This window comes from Symphalangus syndactylus, chromosome 17 (genome assembly GCF_028878055.3).
Source record: "Symphalangus syndactylus isolate Jambi chromosome 17, NHGRI_mSymSyn1-v2.1_pri, whole genome shotgun sequence".
NCBI classification, from domain to species: Eukaryota; Metazoa; Chordata; class Mammalia; order Primates; family Hylobatidae; genus Symphalangus; species Symphalangus syndactylus.
The window spans coordinates 79,028,392-79,050,659 of NC_072439.2; the positions used below are offsets into that span (position 1 = coordinate 79,028,392).

General features: G+C 42.5%; 1 pseudogene; it reads right to left on the reverse strand.

Moving 5' to 3' along the window:
* Positions 1-3,024: 3,024 nt before the first annotated feature.
* Positions 3,025-6,960, reverse strand: LOC134733272 (argininosuccinate synthase-like; annotated as a pseudogene).
* Positions 6,961-22,268: the final 15,308 nt, after the last annotated feature.

Below are 22,268 nucleotides of genomic sequence, written 5' to 3' on the forward strand. Positions count from 1 at the left end.
TTTTTAAATAGAATTCTAGGAATAATTGAATAATCAAGACACAGGAAGAGCAGAGATGCAGCTGGGTTCTGAATGCTGAAAGCCAGACACTAGAAGGTTGTCAGGATTCTTCTCATCTCATGTTCCCCTCTGAATGTTGGCTTCACTCTCTCATTTCAGAGTGGCTTACTTCTCTTAGTGGAGGACATGCTTGCCAGGAGCATGTGAGTTCATGTCTATTAATAAATGTGGAGCCAGTGAAGAGAGATTAGTTCAGCTTGCCTGTCATCCCTAGGCTATGAGCCACAAAGCAGGACTGTGGCCCAGCGCTAACCTGTGGGTGAATGAACAATGACCGGGGAACAGGGCCTTAAGGTATGTGTAAAGTGACTCCTATGGTAAAAATGTACCTGAGTGGGAGTTGTGAGAGTGGGAGTGGGGAGGAAATACATTCTTAGAAAAGACGTGTTAGGCAGGTAATTCTATAGGTATGCACTCCATATTTATGCATTCTGGATGGACATATTGTACATATATTATGGAGGCCTGTCAGCAGATCCCCAAGTCCATGCTAGCTGAATTTATGCTCAACTATATGAGGAGAATAATTACTTTGTTTTTTCTTTTTTTGAGATGGGGTCTCACTCTGTCACCCAGGCTGGAGTACAATGGCTCAATCTCGGCTCACTGCAACCTCCACCTCTGGGGTTCAAGTGATTTTCCTGCCTCAGCCTCCCAAGTAGCTGGGATTACAGGCATGAGCCACCACGCCCAGCTAGTTTTTTGTGTTTAGTAGAGACGGGGTTTCACCATGTTGGCCAGGCTGGTCTTGAACTCCTGACCTCAGGTGATCCACTCACCTCGGCCTCCCAAAGTACTGGCATTACAGGCGTGAGCCACTCACTGTGCCCAGCTACATATTAATGGAAAATCCACAGGTCAGTACCTCCAAATCTTCCCCATCTCACATCAAGAATGGCAGAGGTTTGCTCTTCAGCTTCTTTTTTAAGGGTAAGACTGGTTAGAAAAGGTCTATAAGGAAATAAGTCATGACCTGGAGGAAGAGGAGAGGTTGTTGTGCCTGGACTATTTCCTTATGAGACAATTGACAATGAGATAAGGATGAGGGCTTGGGCTAGGCTTCAAACTCCCGCGACCTAGCCAGTTACCTTCCCAGGAAGGTGTATCTGCAGATGTCTCAACTCCTCCTCCAGGAGGGAGGGAGAGTAAAAAAAGGTGTGGGAAAGAAAAGCAACAACACTAGGAATTAAAAGGAGGAATTGGTTGGTAGGAATTGTTTGGTTCCCAGGTAGGTGTTGGGTGTAGCCAGGCCTCCACACCTACACATTAACACACTGATAAGCAACTATAGAACCAGATATCACTTCTTTAGGAATTTGGTGACTTGTGCTGTTTCAATTTTCTCTAATCATGTCCTTGCACTTTTTTTTTTGTTTTGTTTTCTGAGATGGAGTTTTGCTCTTGTTGCCCAGGCTGGTGTGCAATGGCACGATCTCAGCTCACTGCAACCTCTGCCTCCCCGGTTCACGTGATTCCCCTGCCTCAGCCTCCTGAGTAGCTGGGATTACAGGCATGCACCACCATGCTTGGCTAATTTTGTACTTTTAGTAGAGACAGGGTTTCTCTATGTTGGTCAGGCTGGTCTCAAACTCCCTACCTCAGGTTATCCGCCAGCCTCGCCTCCCAAAGTGCTTGGATTACAGGTATGAGCCACCATGCCCGGCTAGAGCATTTTTAAACTCACAGCAAAATTGAGAGAAAAGTACAGAGATTTTCCATATACTCCCTTCTCATACACATGCATAGCCAAGTCCATTGTCAACATCCCCTACCATAGTGGAACAGTAGTTCCCATCCACAGACCTGCACTGACACACCGTTATTACCCAAAGTTCACAGTTGCGTATGAGGGTGTTGTACATTCTGTGGGATTGGAGAAATGCATGACATGCCTTGAATTATTGAACATTATTGAATTATACAGATTATTTTCACTGCCCTAAAAATTCTCTGTGCTGTGCCTGTTTTTCCTCCCCCTAATCCCCAACACCTGACAACCACTAACCTTTTTATTGTCTCCATAGTTTTGCCTTTCTCACAATGTCATATAGTTGGAATCATACAATATGTAGCCTTTTCAGATGGTGTTTTTCACTTAGTAATATGCATTTAAGTTTCCTCCAAGTCTTTTCATGCTTGATAGCTCATTTCTGGTTAGAGCTAAGTAATGTTCCATTGTCTAGATGTACTAGAGTTTGTTTGGTCATCTACTGAAAGACATCTTGGCAGGGCTTAGTGGCTCACACCTGTAATCCCAGCACTTTGGGAGGTCAAGGCAGGCAGATCACCATAGGTCAGGAGTTCGAGACCAGCCCGGCCAAGATGGTGATGCTATTTGGGAGTCTGAGGCAGGAGAATCGCTTGAACCTGGGAGGCAGAGGTTGCAATGAGCCAAGTTCTTGTGTGGACATAAGTTTTCAGTTCATTTGTGTAACTACCAAAGAGCATGACAGCTGGATTGTATGGTAAGAATATGTTTAGTTTTGTTGGAAACTGCAAACTGTCTTCCAAAGTGGCTGTACCATTTTGCATTTCCACCAGCAGTGAATGAGAGTCCCCTTGCTCCACACCCTTGGCAGTATTTGGTGTTTTCAGCCTTCCAGGTTTTGGTCATTGTAATAGGTGCATATCTCATTGTTGTTTTAATTTGTATTTCCCTGATGACATATGATGTGGAGCATCTTTCATATGCTTATTTTCCTGTAAATCTTCTTCTTTTTTTAAATGTGCATTTTTAAAATTGTCATTTTATAGCTCCCCACTGCAGCCGCCCCCAACCCTCCCCTTCACTGACCACTTTTGCAGGCTTCAAGGGGGACCAGGGAACAAGGCTGGAGCCTGGCAGCCTTACTACGCTACCAGCCAGGGAGAACAAGTAACAATTAGAAATTATTACAACAATTAGTGCCTGTACCTGGGGGATCTGCAAAGTTAGGAGGCCCCAGCTCCTCATTGTACAGGGGTCTATTTGGCAGTGACCTTGTTCTGGATACGGTGATATTCCTTCAGCCTGAGGGAACTGATGTTGATGAACCCGGTGGCATCGATTGGCTCCTAATCGTCCTGCACATTCATGTTCACCAGCTCTCATTGTAGAGACAGTGGGGAGTCCTAGCGGAGGATGTACACCTGGCCCTTGAGGACAGACACCTGCACTTTCCCTTCGACTCGCTCTTGGGACTTGGTGATGCAGTGGCGGACACATTCACATTCAGGGCTGTGCCAGAAACCTGTGTACACCAGCTCAGCCAATTTCAAGTCCAGGCCTTGTTTGATTTTGCACACTTCCTGGTCCATGGTGAAGGCCTCAATGTCTAAATGAGCGTGGTAAAGGGTGGTGCCCGCTGGGGTCTTGTAGATACCTTGGGACTTCATTCCAATGAAGTGGTTCTCCATGATGTCAATAGAGCCAACACGGTGCTTGCCCACGACTTCGTTCAGGTACATGAAGAGCTCCAAGGAGGTCTGGTGGATGGTGCCATCCTTGATGTTGGTCACCTTCACTGGGACCCCTTTTGTGAACTCGATCTTGAGAATGTCAGGGGTGTTGGGGCTTTGGCTGGGTCCTGGGTCTTCATGCAGTGACCTGGAGGCGCTTGGTTCTTAGGGCTCTCCAGGATTCCAGCCACATAGCTGATGTGCATGAGGTTCTCATGCATGCTCCACGGGTTCTTGGGAGTGACTGGGATGGGAATCCCATGTGGCTTTGCATATTCCATCAGATTGTTGGGGCCCTTGAACCGATTGTAGAACTCGGACATCGTCCAGGGAGCAATGACCTTTATCTGGGGGGCCAGCGAGTAGCAGGTGAGCTGAACCGGACCTGATCATTGCCCTTTCCCTTGGTGCCGTGGGACACACACTTGGCACCCTCCTGCTGGGTGATTTCTACTTGTTTGCGGGCGATGCTGGGCCTGGGGAGAGAGCTGCCCAGGAGGTGGTCCTCATACAGCGTATTGGACTGGACTGGATGGCCAGCCAGATGAACTCCTCCACAAACTCTCTGCTGACACAAACTCTCAATGAACACCTTTTTGGCCCCAGGCTTCAGTGCCTGACTTCCTTGAAGTCTTCCTTCTGGCCGATGTTGCCCAGGTAGGCAGTGATGTCATTGCCTTGTTCCTTCAGCCACACGAAGATGCAGGAGGTGTCTAGGCTGCCACTGTAGGCCAGAACCACGGAGCCTTTGCTGGACACAGTGTCTGGGATTGGAGGCGTGAGTTCCCAGAGTCTGGAATCTGTCTTCACAGCTCAGTGAACCACTTGGGCCTGGGCAGTGGTGGCGGGTGATAGAGCCTAAATCTTCTTTAGTGATGCATCTGCTAAAGTCCTTGGTTCATTTTATTTTGTGTTTTAAAATTTTTGTGGGTACATAGTAGGTGTATATATTTATGAGATACATGAGATATTTTGATACAGGTATACAATTCATAATAATCATATCAGTTAAATGGGGTATCATCATATCAAGCATTTATCCTTTCTTTGTTTTACAAACAATCCAATTATTATTTTTTATTTTTAATTAATTATTTATTTATTTTTTGAGATGGAGTTTCACTCTTGTTGCCCAGGCCGGAGTGCAATGGCATGATCTCGGCTCACTGCAACCTCCGCCTCCTGGGTTCAAGTGCTTCTCCTGCCTCACCTCCTGAGTAGCCGGGATTACAAGCGTCAGCTACCGCGTCTGGCTAATTTTGTATTTTTAGTAGAGATGGGGTTTCTCCATGTTGGTCAGGCTCGTCTCGAACTCCTGACCTCAGGTGATCCGACCACCTCAGCCTCCCAAAGTGCTGGGATTACAGGTATGAGCCACCGCACCCTGCCTATTTATTTTTTGAGACCGAGTCTCACTTTGTCACCTAGGCTGGAGTGCAGTGGCAAGATCTTGGCTCACTGCAGTCTCTGCCTCCTAGATTCAAGTGATTCTCCTGCCTCAGCCTCCCAAGTAGCTGGAATTACAGGTGTGTGCCACCACACTCGGCTGATTTTTGTATTTTTAGTAGAGATGGGGTTTCACCATATTGGCCTGGCCTGCCTTGAACTCCTGACTTCAGGTGATCCAGCTGCCTCGGCCTCCTAAAGTGCTGGGATTACAAGTGTGAACCACCACACCTGGCTTACAAACAATCAAATTATACTCTTAAGTTACTTTATAATTTTTATTTAGAAAGCTTTTTTCTTTTTTATAGAGATGGGGTCTTGCTATGCTGCCCAGGCTGGTCTCGAACTCCTGGGCTCAAGTGAACCGCCCCTCTAGGCCTCCCAAAGTGCTGGGATTACAGACGTGAGCCACTGCGCCTGGCCTGAGAGTTCACATTTTTTTTTCAGAGTGCCTGACAGAGTGCTATAAAGTGCATTTGTATCTTGCTTTTCCATCCTCTCAAAATAATAGAAGATAAAGACCCAGGCTGGGTGCGGTGGCTCACGCCTCTAATCCCAGCACTTCGGGAGGCCAAGAAGGGTGGATCACTTGAGGTCAGGAGTTCAAGACCAGCCTGGCCAAGATGGTGAAACCCCGTCTCTACTAAAAATACAAAAAATTAGCCGGGCGTGGTGGTAGGTGCCTGTAATCCCAGCTTACTTGGGAGGCTGAGGCAGAGAACTGCTTGAACTTGGGAGGCAGAGGTTGCAGTGAGCCAAGATTATGCCACTGCACTCCAGCTTGGGGTACAGAGCGAGACTCTGTCTCAAAAAAATAAAATAAAATAAAATAAAAAAGATCCAAAAATGAATGTGAAAAAATCATCCCAGCATTTAAGGATCTGATATACATTTGGCACATCAGCTCCTGACGCCAAAGTGGGGGGTGGCAAGTGTGCTGTCTAGCCTAACTCAGGATTAGAATCAGAGCCTGAGATTCTGAGAGAATGCCCTTACTGCTAAGGACTGGTAAGCTCTGTGCTGATGACTCAAAGGATGGGCTCTGTGAGTGTAAGAGCTTGGACTTGGACCTGTAGCCAGGATGCAGTATTTTCTTATCTTTAACTTCCACAAAGCTCTTGTTTAGTGCACTGCTGAAGGAGTTGTTCCTCTTTGGACAGCTGTATGTGCCCTATAAATGTCCTCCTCAGATGGAGAAGGAGGAGCTGTGTGCATAGCGCTGTGAGCTGGACTGGAAAGCATTTCTGCGGCCCAGTGATACATGCAGAGCTACACCCTCGAGAGCCACGGTTCAGTGAAGGGCTAGGAAGGGCTTGCATTCTGGTCATTCATTCACCCGGAAAGGTTCAGCACTATCTCATGAACCTAGTTTCTGGGAAGTCAGGCAACCTGATTGCACTTACAACTTGGTAAATGATATACTCTAAGGGCTCATAAAAATTAATCCAGATGCATGCTACAAAGCTGATACCATGAAATCATGAGCAGAGAACTCCTTTCTACTTGAGTCCAGAAAGGGCCAGGCTTTGTGTTGGTCTACGTAGTGCCGAGGAGGAAAGAGACTCTACTACCACTTTTCATTGTTGAAACTGTCCATTCTCAGCTCCCCTGGAAAGGGCCCTCACACTCCTGCCACAGACACGAAAAAGTTAATAGATGTCGTGGAAGTGGGAAAAGTTGCCTTTGGAGAGCTTTCCAGAATATTTTCCAATTTGGTTGTCTTTCCAAGTCCCTTCTTTCGATTTAATGAGATAATTATTTTGAAAATAATAATAGCTACCATTTACCAAGGACCTAATATGTACCAATTTATTTACATATGTTGTCTGTTTAGTTCTTGCCATCATGTACCATGTTCTGTGGTCATATGCCCTGGGAATCAGAAAGAACTTGCCAAGGTCACACAGCCAGGAAATGAGAGTCAATATTCAAGCCTAGATTTCAAAGGGGCAGTATTTAGACCGAGGTTTCTATTCAGACCTAGAAATGAGAGTCAGTATTCAAACCTGCTACCATGGCCCACACTTACATGAATTCTGCCTCATTAAGACAATGTCTGGATCATTTTTACTTATTTACTCTGGAGGTAAAATGGACTGCAGTCATGTATGTTTCAAGTGGGAAAAGGCTTAACTTTTTTCCTTTTTTTTTTTTTTGTTGAGACGGAGTCTCACTCTTGTCACCCAGGCTGGAGTGCAGTGGCACGATCTCAGCTCACTGCAACCTCTGCCTCCCGGGTTCAAGCGATTCTCCTGCCTCAGCCTCCCGAGTAGCTGGGACTACAGGCACACACCACCATGCCCAGATAATTTTTGTATTATTAGTAGATATGGGGTTTCACCATATTGGTCAGGCTGGTCTTGAACTCCTGACTTCAGGTGATTCACCTGCCTTGGCCTCCCAAAGTGCTGGGATTATAGGCATGAGCCACTGCACCCAGCCAATTTTTTTCCTTTCTTCCTTCCTAAGATTCTCTAGCTCTCTTCCATTGAGAGAGAGTACAGACAAAGGGGCATGAAATAATTTTGCGTCATTTTTTTTGTAAGCACTGCATCAAATATTTAATAGCAGTTAGATAGCTAGGGGGCAACTTGATATTTTTAGAAATTGAAAATTTATTTTAGAAAAACAAAGAACGACTAGGTATATATTAGGTAATTTGCATTTTAGTGTCTAGTATTTTTTTTTCTTAAAACTGCTTAACTGTTTTAAAAAATAATTCAAACTGGCCAGGCACAGTGGCTCATGCCTGTAATCCTAGAACTTTGGGAGGCTGAGGCGGGTGGATTGCCTGAGCTCAGGACTTTGAGACCAGCCTGGGCAACAATGGTGAAACCCTGTCTCTACTAAAATACAAATAATTAGCTGGGCGTGGCAGTGTGTGCCTGTAGTCCCAGCTACTCGGGAGGCTGAGGCAGGAGAATCACTTGAACCCAGGAGGCAGAGGTTGCAGTGAGCCAAGATCATGCCAATGCACTCCAGCCTGGGCAACAGAGTGAGACTCCATCTCAAAAAAAAAAAAAAAAAAAAAAAAAAAAATTCAAACTATTTGGGAAAGTAAAAATGAAAAGTAAGTGTGAATCACCTAAAATACCACCACCTAGACACTGCCACAGTTAACACCGAAGGGACTTGCCTCTTTCTATGCGTGCACTCAAATAGTGATATTGTATAAAAATGTCATCATGGCGTAAGTACTGTTTCTCATTGAAAACTGTTGAATTCAATAGAAGAAAAATAAAATGAAACATAACTGGAGGAATTGTTGGACTTCAAAAAAAAAGTTTCTCCTCCCCAAGAAATATTTCCTAAATTATCCCTCTAAAGTTATAAAAGAGGTTGTGAAGAACATCTAAAAGTATTTTCCAGCTAGGCACGGTGGCTCACCCCTGTAATCTCAGCACTTTGGGAAGCCGAGGCGGGTGGCTCACCTGAAGTCAGGAGTTCAAGACCAGCCTGGCCAACATGGTGAAACCCCATTTCTACTAAAAATACAAAAATTAGCCAGGTGTGGTGGTGCATGCCTGTAATCCCAGCCACTCAGGAGGCTGAGGCAGGAGAATTGCTTGAACCTGGGAGGCAGAGGTTGCAGTGAGCCGAGATAGTACCACTGCACTCCAGCCTGGGTGACAGAGTGAGACTCTGTCTCAAAAAATAAAATAAATTAAATAATTTAAAAATATATAATTTTTATAATTATATATGTAATTATATATATATAATTTTTATAATTATATATGTAATTATATATATATATATAATTTAAAAAATATAAATATTTTCCCCTCAATTTTAGGTAGTATAAAGTGTGAACATTTTCACTCTTCCATCTTCTCTTTGCCCATCTTCATTGGCTGTTAGTTATTTTCAAGTTATCCAGATTTACAATGTTTACTTTCTGTAATCATAGTTTTCATTGTTTTAGTATAACTTCTTGGTTTAAGTGGAAGTGTTGTTCCCCACCAATCTTTGTACCACAGCATCTCTGATCTTTAATTAGCGTCTTATTTGTTTAGATTTCATTGTCAGATATTTTTTCAAGAAGGGTACTTTAGTGATATTCCCAGTTCTTTTATGTTTAAAACTATGTTATTGTCTTTATACTAGAAAGATGCCATGACTGAATCTGTGCTCCTGAGTCACAGTTTCTTTTCTTATTTTTTTTTATTATTTTTTTGAGATGGGGTCTCGCTTTGTTGCCCAGGCTGGAGTGCAGTGGCGCAGTCTCAGCTCACTGCAGCCTCTGCCTCTTCAAGCAATTCTCCCACCTCAGCCTCCTGAGTAGCTGGGATTACAGGCACACCACCACACCTGGCTAATTTTTGTATTTTTAGTAGAGACAGGGTTTCACCATGTTGACCAGGCTGTTCCTGAACTCCTGACCTTAGGTGATCCACCTTCCTCAGCCTCCCAAAGTGCTGTGATTACAGGCGTGAGCCACCGTGCCTGGCCACCGTTTCTTCTCATTAGAATTTGTGGATGTGTCTCTAGTCTCTGCCATTGTATGTTGCTAGGGATACCTGTGAAGCCAGTCTGATTTTTTTTCACCTTTGTACATATGTGCTAGTCAGGGTTCTCCAGAGAAACAGAACCAATAGAATGTGCATGTGTGTGTCTGTGTGTGATTTATTATAAGGATTTGGCTTATGCAACTGTGAAAGCTGAGAAATCTCAAGACCTGGAGGCAGCAAGCTGGAGTCCCAGGAGAAGGCAGTCTGAGTCTGAATCTGGAGTCCCCAGAACCAAGAGAACTGATGATTCTAATAGTTCGGTCTAAATGCTGGCAGGCTTGACACCCAGGAAGAACCACTGTTTTAGACCAAGTCACAAGGCTAGAAAAGCTCTTGTAACCAGGTAGAAAGAATTCTCTTTTCTTCAGTCTTTTTGTTCTAGTCACGTCTTCAGTTGATTATTTACATTGGGGAGTGCAATCTGCTTTACTCAGTCTATAAATTGAAATGTGAATCTCACCCAGAAACATTTTGACAGACACACCCAGAATAATGTTTGAGCAGATGTTTGGGCACCTCATGGCCCAGTCGAGTTGACACATAAAATTAACCATTACAGTGGGCGATGTGCTTTCCTGGACATCTAAAGAATTCTTTCTTTGTACTTGATGTTCAGTAGTTACTAACTAAGGTAGTTTCTATATTGAGCCTTCTATATACAATTTTCTTGGAACCGATTTGCATATCCAGATTTTTTTCCTTCACTTGGGGTGAGAGTGTGGAGATTTTTCTGCTATTATATCTTTCACCACAGCTTCTGGTCCATTTATAGTGTCTCTAGCACAGAGAAGCCAACGATTATTAGTTGGAATTTTGATCTTTTATTTTTCCTTCATTTATTAGCATTATTTTTATTCTACTTGAATTCATATTTTATGCTTTATAGTTTTATATTCAGTGGTATCTATTCTTCCTTGCCATCTTTGAGCTTATTGATTAGTCCTATGATGATACAGTTTCAGTCACATCTTCTTTTTAATCTCATTCTGTTATTATCATCTTGTCTTTGAGCTCACACTTTATTGTTAAATTAATAGTCTCATTAATGTATGTTATGGCATGAAGCAAATTTTAATAATTTCCTTCTGATCTTTTTGTTTTTTTTTTTTTTTTGAGACGAAGTTTTGCTGTTGTCCCCCAGGCTGGAGTGCAATGGCACGATCTCGGCTCACTGCAACCTTCGCCTCCCGGGTTCAAGCGATTCTGCTGCCTCAGCCTCCCAAGTAGTTGGGATTACAGGCGCCTGACACCACGCCCTGCTAATTTTTGTATTTTTAGTAGAGACAGAGTTTCACCATGTTGGCTAAGCTAGTCTCGAACTCCTGACCTCAGGTGATCCACCTACCTCGGCCTCCCAAAGTGCTGGGATTACAGGCGTGAGCCACCGCGTCCGGCCTACTTCTGATCTTTAAGTTGATTTTTCTTCAAGGTCTTTTCTGTCCTTCCCTTTTTCCTCCCTCTCTCTGTCCCTCTTTCTCTCTCTCTTCTTTCCTTCTTTCTTTTCCTATAGTATGTATGTTTTCAGAGCTTCCATTACATTTATTTTCATTTTTTTCCTGCTTGGTCAATTCTGTTCAGACTTGACTCTGTTATGATGTGGAAGATTTCCTGACTTGATTCCCACTGTATTCAGTGTGGTTTTCTCTTGGCCAGGGGTTTGAATCTCAGTACTTTTTCTTGTGTTTATTTTAAGAAGCTAAGATGACTTTGGGGGAGCTGAACTGAGGGTTAATAGCTGAGTTAAACCAGCTCTCTCTTGCTTCTCTCAGATTGTTGTCTTCCTTTCCCTAATCATTGCTTTTGGAAACACAGCATTAGGTCACACCCTTTTTCTTGTTGAGTTGTCTTTTGTGGATCCCTGCCTAAGAGTTCTTAAATCTGGCTGGGCGTGGTGGCTCACGCTTGTAATCCCAGCACTTTGGGAGGCCGAGGCGGGTGGATCACGAGGTCAGGAGATCGAGACCACGGTGAAACCCCGTCTCTACTAAAAATACAAAAAAATTAGCCGGGCGTGGTGGCGGGCGCCTCTAGTCCCAGCTACTCGGAGAGGCTGAGGCAGGAGAATGGCGTGAACCCGGGAGGCGGAGCTTGCAGTGATCCGAGATTGCGTCACTGTACTTCAGCCTGGGTGACAGAGCGAGACTCCGTCTCAAAAAAAAAAAAAAAAGTTCATAAATCTATGTTTTGCTCACGTTTCATTTCCTTCATGTTTTCAGAAGTCTTAACCCAGAAATAGGAATCGTATGAGAGGAAACTGAAGAATTTGACTTGCATTTAAGTTAAAACAACTTTAAAAAAATTCAGGAAGCACCATCTCAAGGAAACTGTATTATACAGGGAAAGAGAACTGGACTGAGCATCAGATAACCTTAAATTCTAGCCCCAGCTGAAACTATTGAAGGGATATATATATATATGTATGTGTATATATACATATTCCTTCAAAGAAGTGAATTCTCAGTTGTAAAATGAGTATCTACCATGACTACTTCATAGAGCTATTGTAAGGGTCAAATGAAATAATTAAATGAAAGGACTTTGTAAATTCAATATAAGGTGTTTTTTTTTTTTTTTTTTTTTTTTTGAGACAGAGTCTTGCTCTGTCACCAGGCTGGAGTGCAGTGGTGCAATCTCGACTCACTGCAACCTCTGCCTCCCAGATTCAAGCAATTCTCCTGCCTCAGCCTCCCGAGTAGCTGAGATTACAGGTGCCTGCTGCTGCGCCTGGCTAATTTTTGTATTTTTAGTAGAGACAGAGTTTCACCATGTTGGCCAGGATGGTCTCGAACTCCTGACCTCGTGATCCACCCGCCTTGGCCTCCCAAAGTGTTGGGATTACAGGCGTGAGCCACTGCCCCCGGCAGAGAAGTTCTTAGGAAGGGAGTTTAACAAGGTGAGGGGCATAACTTTCTGATTAAGCTACAAGTTTTCCCAAGCATTTACATTTTCCCTGTCCCTAGTTTAATAGAGAGAGGGATTGTGCCTAGTTTGAAAAATGTTTTTAGCTTATTCTATATTCATCTCTCATCTCCACTGAGAATTAATAGGTTTAGACATTTATGCACCTAAAGACAGATGACTAAGTTTCTCATATAACTGTATGTTGTTGTAAATATTGGCTAAGTGCTCAAGTAATTCTTGCATTACAAAAGAGTTAATAGTATTAATCATACTTTAATTTTTTATGATTCATTTTGGATTTCAAGAGATTTGCACTGTTGTTTTTAATTTTGATTACGATTCTTTTCAAAACATAGGCATGAGAAATATTTTCTCTACTGACCTGAAAGAGAAGAAGTATGAAAGCTTTGACCACAAGATTCAGTAGTGAAATTTGTTTATAGTACTACTTAAAACTGAAGCATTCAAACAAAATGATTTATTTGCTTACGAGTTTTATTTTGAAAACAAAAACTAAATTTGTATTCAATCTATAGCATTACTGAATTTTGTAATCCTTCCATTTTAAATATGCATATTTTAGAAAAGCAATTGACACATGGGTCTAGGTGACATACCCTCATACATGCTAAGAATTAAAATAAGGCCGGGCGCAGTGGCTCACATCTGTAATCCCAGCACTTTGGGAGGCCAAGGCAGGTGGATCACAAGGTCAGGAGTTCGAGACCGACCTTGCCAACATGGTGAAACCTCACCTCTACTAAAAATACAAAAATTAGCTGGGCATGGTGGCATGCACCTGTAATCCCAGCTACTCGGGAGGCTGAGGCAGGAGAATTGCTTAAACCTGGGAGATGGAGGTTGTAGTGAGCTGAGATCACGCCACTGCACTCCAGGGTGGGGGACAGAGTAAGACCCTGTCTCAAAAAAAAGAAGAGTAAAATACAAAAGTAAAATATGCTCATTGACATCATTGATTTTGCATTCCACTTCATTCATGCTTTCAAAATATTCTTGGTCTGGTAGAAGCAGTGCTTAATTGAAGAGTTTTAAAAAGAAACCATTTATATAGTGTCTATAATTTTAATTTTAGTTTATAAATTGATTATTCTGCTTTTGCATTCATTTAGCCTACCGTAATAAAAATTTTATAAAATAATTATTGCTGTGTAACTTTGAAACTTAATTGCAGCTGCAGAAATGGAGTACTGAGATACCAAGTTGGGGAGCAAACAGTTGTAAATATCAGCTTGAGATGGAGTGCTGGTACAGAACATAAGATTACATTTACATGTAGAAGATGGCAGTTTCAGTGTACACAGGTTTGGCTCTGCTGCCATCCTAAGTCATACCTGTGTTAATGAAATGGTCTTCTCAACTCAGCGCTAGGCAAGACTTAAATTCTTACCATAGAAACATTATTCCTGCTGCTGTAGTTCAGCGAACCGTCCGCTGAGATTTATAGCCAAGTTCTAAGGTATATTTTGGCTGTGTTTGTTTTTAGGACTCATGTTATTTTGAAATAAATTTATCATATTAGTTGGAAGTGTGTCTCTTCTAGATCTATTTTCTTTACTACTTATCAGCATAATCATTTCAAATCTGAGGTAGAGATTGAAAATTGAGCATTTGATTTCAATATACTATATGAAAGGCCATTACACAGAATTTATTGCACCGTTTTTGCACCATTAGCACAAAAAAAGAAAAAAAGGGTGAAAGAGGCCTCTTGAGAAGAATTAGATATTTCCATTTGGCAGTATATGCAGGGTGTGGTGTTTTTATTCACTAAAACTAATAAATTATTTTTATTTCAAATTCAGCCTATTTCCCGGGTTGTTTTCATGTATCACGAACACAAAAATGGCCAATATATATTAAGGAATACCAGTGCTAACGTATCTTAGTGGAAATACCATATCAAATACCTGATATTGCCTTTAATCTTGGGTAAAAAAGTTGATCTGTGGTTAGATTTGTCAAGACAGACACAGTGTGCTTTTCTGACTTTTGTCACTTCACTCTTATTCTAACAACTGATATTTTACATATGCTTACAACATTTTTCTATTCTCAATAGCATGGTGAAGTTAATTCTGATTAAAGACACCTAGAGTTTCGTCACAGATCGATAACTTGTGTGTGACACTTAATCTTTATGTCCTCAATTCCCATCTGAGAAAAGAGAAATTCTGGGGTGGGGGTGGGTCACACAAAGGTTCTCTGAGAACCACTCTTGGCTCAGGAACCACTCAGGGAAGCCTGGCCAAGTAAAAATCTAGGTTCTTCCACTCCCATTTTAGCCAAAGCAGTTTTACTTTTTTTATTTTTATTTTTTATTTTTTGAGATGGAGTTTTGCTCTGTCACCCAGGCTGGAGTGCAATGGATGTGAACTCGGCTCACTGCAGCCTCCGCCTCCCAGGTTCAAGTAATTCTCCTGCCTCAGCCTCCTGAGTAGCTGGGATTATAGGCGTCCACCACCACGCCCAGCTAATTTTTTGTATTTTTAGTGGAGACAGGGTTTCACCATGTTGGCCAGGCTGGTCTTGAACTCCTGGCCTCAGGCGATCTGCCCGCCTTGGCCTCACAAAGTGCTAGGATTACAGGTGTGAGCCACTGCATCCGGCCAGCAGTTTTACTTTTATCTGCTTATTATATTCAACTTAATAATAAGGTTCTGTGTATAGAAAAGGTTTGATTGAGAAAAAAATAAAACCTTAAAACCCACTGTTCTGGTGATGTATTGCTGTGTGACGCATTTCTCCAAAACTTAGTGGCTAAAAAGAAACCTTAGTGGGTCATAATGGTTCTTTGGGCTGATTTGGCTTAGCTGGATGGGTATCCCCTGAGGTCTCTCCTAGAGTCATAATCAGACAGTGACTGGCGCTGAAGTCATCTGAAGGCTCAACTGGGTTGAACATCCAAGATTACTTAATCACTTACAAGTTTGACACCTGGGCAATTCAAGATACTGGAGTCATGGAGAGGAGTTAGAAGCCTTTTTCTCCCACCGCAAAATCCGCTTTACTGAGGTATATATAACTGATATACAACAAATTGCACATATTTAGAGTGCACATCTTGATAAGGTTTGCGTATGTATGTACCCAAGTAACAATCATCACCAACATCAAGAGAATGAATATATATATCATCCCCCAAAGGTTTCCTTATGTTATTTTGTGATGCCTCCTCCTTCTCCCACCCCAGGCAACAACTGATCTGCCCCTTGTCACTAGAGATTAGATCACATTTTCTAGAATTTTATATAAATGAAATTATATAGTAACTACTCTTTCTTTTTGATTTGGCTCATTTCAGTCAGCATAATTATTTTAAGATTCACCCATGTTGCATGTGTCAACAATTCATTCCTTCTTATTGCCGAGTAGTATTTTGTTATATGGATGCACTTCTTTGTTTACCCATTCATGTATTGATGGACATTTAGATTGATTCCAGTTTTTGGCTATTACAAATAAAGTTGTTATAAGAATCCATATGCTGGGTCGGGCGCGGTGGCTCACGCCTGTAATCCTAGCACTTTAGGAGGCCAAGGTGGGTGGATCATGAGGTCAGGAGATTGAGACCATCCTGGCTAACACAGTGAAACCCCATCTCTACTAAAAATAGAAAAAATTAGCCAGGTGTGGTGGCGGGCACCTGTAGTCCCAGCTACTCGGGAGGCTGAGGCAGGGAGAATGGTGGGAACCTGGGAAGCTGAGCTTGCAGTGAGCCGTGATCGCGCCACTGCACTCCATCCTGGGTGACAGAGTGAGACTCTGTCTCAAAAAATAAAAAATAAAAAATCCATATGCAAGACATGTTTTTATTTTTTATTTGTATGAACATGTGTTTTTATTTTTTATTTTTGGATATACCTAGGAATGGAATGGCTAAGTCAATGGTACATATTTGTGGAACATTTTATGAATCTGTTGAATTATTTTTAAAGGTATTTGTACAATTTTACATTCTAACCAGCACACACATTGGATTTTGTCAAATGACCTTTCTACATTTATTGAGGTGATCTTTTTGCTTATTTGTTAGTTAGTATGCTGAATTACATTGATTGATTTTCAAGTGTTAAACCAGCCTTGCATTCCTGAGATAAACTGCACTTGGTCATGAGGTATTATCTTTCTCATATATTTTTGTTTCAATTGGTTAAATTTTTTTTTTTAATTTTGCTTATGAAGGAGTTTTGTCTGCAATTTTCTTGTAATATCGTTTTCTAATATTGATAATGGAGTAATTCTGGCCTCATAGAAGAAGTTGAGAAGCATTTCCTCCTTTTCAATTTTTGTAGAGACTTTGTGTTGAATTATTATTTATTTCTTAAGTGTTTGGTAAACTTCACTCATGACACCATCTGGGACTGGAGGTTTCTTGTTTGGAAGGTCTTTAACTACAAATTTAATTTGTTTATGAGATAATGGAATATTCAAGTTATTTATTTCCTCTTAAGTAAGCTGTGGTAGTTGCTGTCTTTCAAGGCATTTGTCCAGTTCATTTAAATTGTCAAATTTATTAGCATAAAATTGTTCAAATATTCATTTTTACCTCATTCCTGATACTGTATTTCTTTCTTCTCTATTTCCTGATCAATTTTTCTAGATGTTTATCAATTTTATTGATTTTTTTTAAAGGAACCAACTTTGATTTCACTATTTTCTCTCCTTTCTTTTTTAAAAACCTCATTTATATCTATCTATCTATCTATCTATCTATCTATCTATCTATCTATGTATATATTTTTTTGAGACGAAATCTTGGTCTGTTACCCAGACTGGAGTGCAGTGGCACCATCTTGCCTCACTGCAACCTCTGCCTCCTGGGTTCAAGCGATTCTCCTGCCTCAGCCTCCTGAGTAGCTGGGACTACAGGTGCATGCCACCACGCCCAGCTTATTTTTTGTGTGTTTTTTTTTTTTTTTTTTTTTTTTGAGATGGAGTCTGGCTCTGTCGCCCAGGTTGGAGTGCAGTGGCGCAATCTTAGCTCACTGCAAGCTCCACCTCCCGGGTTCATGCCATTCTCCTGCCTCAGCCTCCCCAGTAGCTGGGACTACCGGCGCCCGCCACTACGCCCGGCTGATTTTTTGTATTTTTAGTAGAGATGGGGTTTCACCATGTTAGCCAGGATGGTCTCGATCTCCTGACCTCGTGATCCACCTGCCTCGGCCTCCCAAAGTGCTGGGATTACAGGCGTGAGCCACCGCTCCCGGCCTTTTTGTGTTTTTAGTGGAGATGAGGTTTTACAATGTTAGCCAGGATCGTCTGGATCTTCTGACCTCGTGATCCACCTGCCTCAGCCTCCCAAAGTGCTGGGATTACAGGCATGAGCCACCATGCCCGGCCTTATCTACTAAATCTATCATCTATGTGAATATTGGGTCAATTTTGATTCATTGATTTTTCTATTTATCATGGGTCATCCCTTCCTGCTTCTTTTCTTTCCTTAGAACTTTTGGTTGGATGCCGGATGTGATTTTTACCTTGTTGATTTTTTTTTAAGCCTGTAAAACCTGTATTCCCAGGTGGTCTTCTGTCTATTGTTGGATAATTTTATATTCCTATAAATATTTAGCTTTGTTCCAAGTTATGCCTAAATTGCTCAGAAATTTAGATTATTTTGGGTATGGCTTTAAAACTTGCCGAGCAGGACCAAAGCAATGTTTAACCTGGGACTAGCTTTTCCCTATTACTGTGGCAAACCCTTTCTTGCCATAGTATTTTAACTGATGTTGTATGAATTATGAAGTTTACCAATCTGGTTCGTGGGTACAGGTGAGTTTTTCAGCTCTATATAGGATTATGGAATTGTACTCATTAATATTTTGAGTTGTTTATTTATTTTTAACCTGGCCTCAGGGAATTTTCTCACTTGCATGTGGTGGTCAGTACTCAGCTGAGCATCAAGGGTTACCCTGTGAAGATTTCCAGAGCTCCAGCTCTTTTCTTTCTGACAATTTGCCCAGTGAATTCTGGTTGCTTTGACTTTCTCGCACTCACCATTTTGTCTCCTCAACTCCGGGAGACTGTCGGGCTCCACTTGGCTTTTCCCTCCCTGTGCCAAGCTGGGAAGCTTTCCCTAGGTACAAAGCTGGGGCAACCGCAGAGCCCATCTTATTTGTTTTCCATCTCTCAGGGATCATTGTCCTTTGTTGCCTGATGACCAAGGTTTTGTGAACATTCTTTCATAGGTTTGTTCAGTTTTTTAGTTGTTTCATGAGGAACAGTAAATTCAGTTACTGTTACTTCATCTGGGCCAGAAACAGAGCTCTGTTCAGCATCTTTCAAAATACTGTTCTTTAGAGGAAAGCATGACCTGAATAGGATAAAGCCATTGGTAACATAATAGAGTATATAAACTTGAGGGATGTTTCATAGGCTCTGTGGGACTTGGTGCCTAACTAACTGCATGGGCAGTGAGACGAAATTTCGTACCCTCATGCCCTCAGGGATACGTCGATGGCAATGCTATTTTCTGACGTTAGGAGTCCATGGGGAAGAGGTGAGCTGGGTGGATGAGTTCCAAGTTTGTACATGGCTTGTGGATAATTTAGATGGAAATGATCAGGAAGCAGGTAGAAATATGGATCTGGAGTTTAGGAGAGAGGGGATGGCTATCACTATAGATTCTGGAAAAAAAAACCTTCCAGGATAGTGCTTAATTGAGAACTTTTGTGTGTGTGTGTGTCACGGAGTTTCTCTCTTTTGCCCAGGCTGGAGTGAAATGGGGCGATCTTGGCTCATTGCAACCTCCACCCCCCGTGTTCAAGTGATTCTCCTGCCTCAGCCTCCTGGATAGCTGGGATTATAGGCGTCCGCCACCATGCCTGGCTAATTTTTTTTTTTATGGAGTCTCGTTCTGTTGCCCAGACTGAAGTGCTATGGTGCAATCTCAGCTCACTGCAACCTTTGCCTCCCGGGTTCAAGCGATTCTCTTGCCTCAGCCTTCCAAGTCGCTGAGACTACAGGTGCCCACCACCACACCTGGCTAATTTTTGTATTTTTAGTAGAGACGGGGTTTCTCCATGTTGGCCAGGCTGGTCTCAAACTCCTGACCTCAGGTGATCTGCCCGCCTTGGCCTCCCACAGTGCTGGGATTACAGGCGTGAGCCACCGCTCCCAGCCTGAAGAGAACCATTTACCTCAAATTTCACAAATAAATTAAATGTGAATAACTTGGTAATGGAAACAATCCTTCTGCTGTGAAAGAATTTATTAATGTTACAACTGGGCTCTACTTGCTGCAGTGTGTGTGTGTATGTGTGTCCACTTTCATCTCCCCTAATAAATTTTAGATTGGCAAGAAACAAAAACACAAAAATGTCAACCCTAAAGACTAATGCTTTTATAATATCCTATCATATAATACAAACTAGCATCTAGAACTTTGCCTTAAAATTGTTACAATAGCCGGGCGCGGTGGCTCCTGCCTGTAATCCCAGCACTTTGGGAGGCTGAGGAGGGCGGATCATGAGGTCAGGAGATTGAGACCATCCTGGCCAACATGGTGAAACCCCGTCTCTATTAAAAATACAAAAATTAGCCGGGTGTGGAGGCGCGTGCCTGTAACCTCAGCTACTCGGGAGGCTGAGGCAGGAGAATTGCTTGAACCCGGGAAGCGGAGGTTGCAGTGAGCCGAGATTGCGCCACTGCACTCCAGCCTCGGCGACAGAGCCAGACTCCGTCTCAAAAAAAAAAAAAAAAATTGTTACAATAAAAAGAAGAGTAGGCTAATATTCTGCTTTTCTCCCAGTTTCTTTTCTCTTCTCTTCTCTTTTCTTCTCTTCTCTGTTCTGTTCTGTTCTGTTCTTTTTTTGGGGGTTGGGGACAGACTCTTGCTCTGTTACCCAGGCTGGAGTGCAGTGGCACGATCTCAGCTCACTGCAACCTCTAACTCCCAGGTTCAAGCGATTCTCCTGCCTCAGCCTCCTGAGTAGCTGGGATTACGGGCATGAGCCACCGCGTGCAGCTAGTTTTTGTATTCTTAGCAGAGACGGGGTTTCTCCCTGTTGGCCACGCTGGTCTCTAACTCCTAACCTCAGGTGATCCGCTGCCTTGGTCTCCCAAAGGGCTGGGATTATAGGCATGAGCCACCGCGCCTGCCCATTTCTCCCAGTTTCTTTTCTTTTCTTTTTTTTCTTTTTTTTTTTGCGACGGAGTCTCGCTCCAGGCTGGAGTGCAGTGGCGCAATCTCGGCTCACTGCAGGCTCCGCCTCCCGGGTTCACTCCATTCTCCTGCCTCAGCCTCCCAAGTAGCCGAGACTACAGGCGCCCACCACCAAGCCCAGCTAATTTTTTCTATTTTTAGTAGAGACGGGGTTTCACCGTGTTAGCCGGGATGGTCTCAATCTCCAGACCTCGTGATCCGCCCGTCTCGGTCTCCCAAAGTGCTGGGATTACAGGCGTAAGCCACCGCGCCCTGCCTTTTCTCTCCGTTTCTAAAAACGGAATGTTTGCACCCAATGTAACACACATCAAACATTTTGTAAGACTACTAAAAAATGGCAGTTTGTTAAAGTCTTTGATATATCATGTAGCTCTTGAAGTCATTGGAATTAAATGATAAATGATACTATTGTTAATATAAGTCTTATGGTATTAGTCAAAACTTTGCTCAAGTTGAAACTTTTCGGTATTATAAATTCTCACTTTCAGTATTAAATGTTTCTTCAGTCAGTGGTTTGAAACTTGTGTCAAAAAGATGAGAAAATGTAAGGTAAGATGTATTCATTAAAATAACAGTTCAACAATTTATGCAGAGATTAGATGTGTTTAATTTAGATTACATGAGAACTTGGATCAGTGTATTTCTATTATTAGAAGAAAAATCCAGAACATAGTACCATATAGTTCCCAGGCCACACGAGCCAAGGATCATCTTACATCAAGTCTGCCCTGGTCATGTGGAATATGAGCATGTTTAAGACCATTTTATATTTTTAGGTATACAAAAAACTAAATACAGCAGAAAGGTCGATAGTCAGTGCTAAATAATATTCCTACATCTCATTTAGGATGCAGTCCAACTGACCTTCATTAGACCAAGTTCCCCCTGAAATCACAATAATCTTTGTGATAATTGGGGGGTATTAATTATTGAATGAGGACAGAGCCTATATAATGCTCCTTCAGCTCAATAGTATCTCTGGGGCTTATTTTTATTTTTATTTATTTATTTATTTATTTATTTATTTTTTTTTTTTTATTTTTTTTTTGAGACGGAGTCTTGCTCTTTCGCCCAGGCTGGAGTGCAGTGGCGCAATCTCGGCTCACTGCAAGCTCCGCGTCCCGGGTTCACGCCATTCTCCTGCCTCAGCCTCTCCGAGTAGCTGGGACTACAGGCGCCTGCCACCACGCCCGGCTAATTTTTTGTATTTTTTAGTAGAGACGGGGTTTCACCGTGGTCTCGATCTCCTGACCTTGTGATCCGCCCGCCTCAGCCTCCCAAAGTGCTGGGATTACAAGCGTGAGCCACCGCGCCCGGCTATTTTTATTTATTTTATTTTATCTTATTTTTGAGACAGTGTAGTCTTGCTTTGTTGCCCAGGCTGGAGTGCAGTGGTGTGATCTTGGTTCAATGCAACCTCTGCCTCCCGGGTTCAAGCGATTTTCCTGCCTCAGCCTCCTGAGTAGCTGGGATTACAGATGTGTGCCACCATGCCCGGCTAATTTTTTGTACTTTTAGTAGAGATGGGGTTTCACCGTGTTGGCCAGGCTGGTCTCAAACTCCTGACCTCAGGTGATCTGCCCACCTTGGCTTCCCAAAGTGCTGGGATTACAGGCGTGAGCCACCACGCCTGGCCTCTGGAGCTTATTTTTAAAGATTAATTGTAAAACTTTAACTTAGGAAATGTCCTTTTGTAAGCAAGTTTATATCTGCCATTCAAATTTAATAAT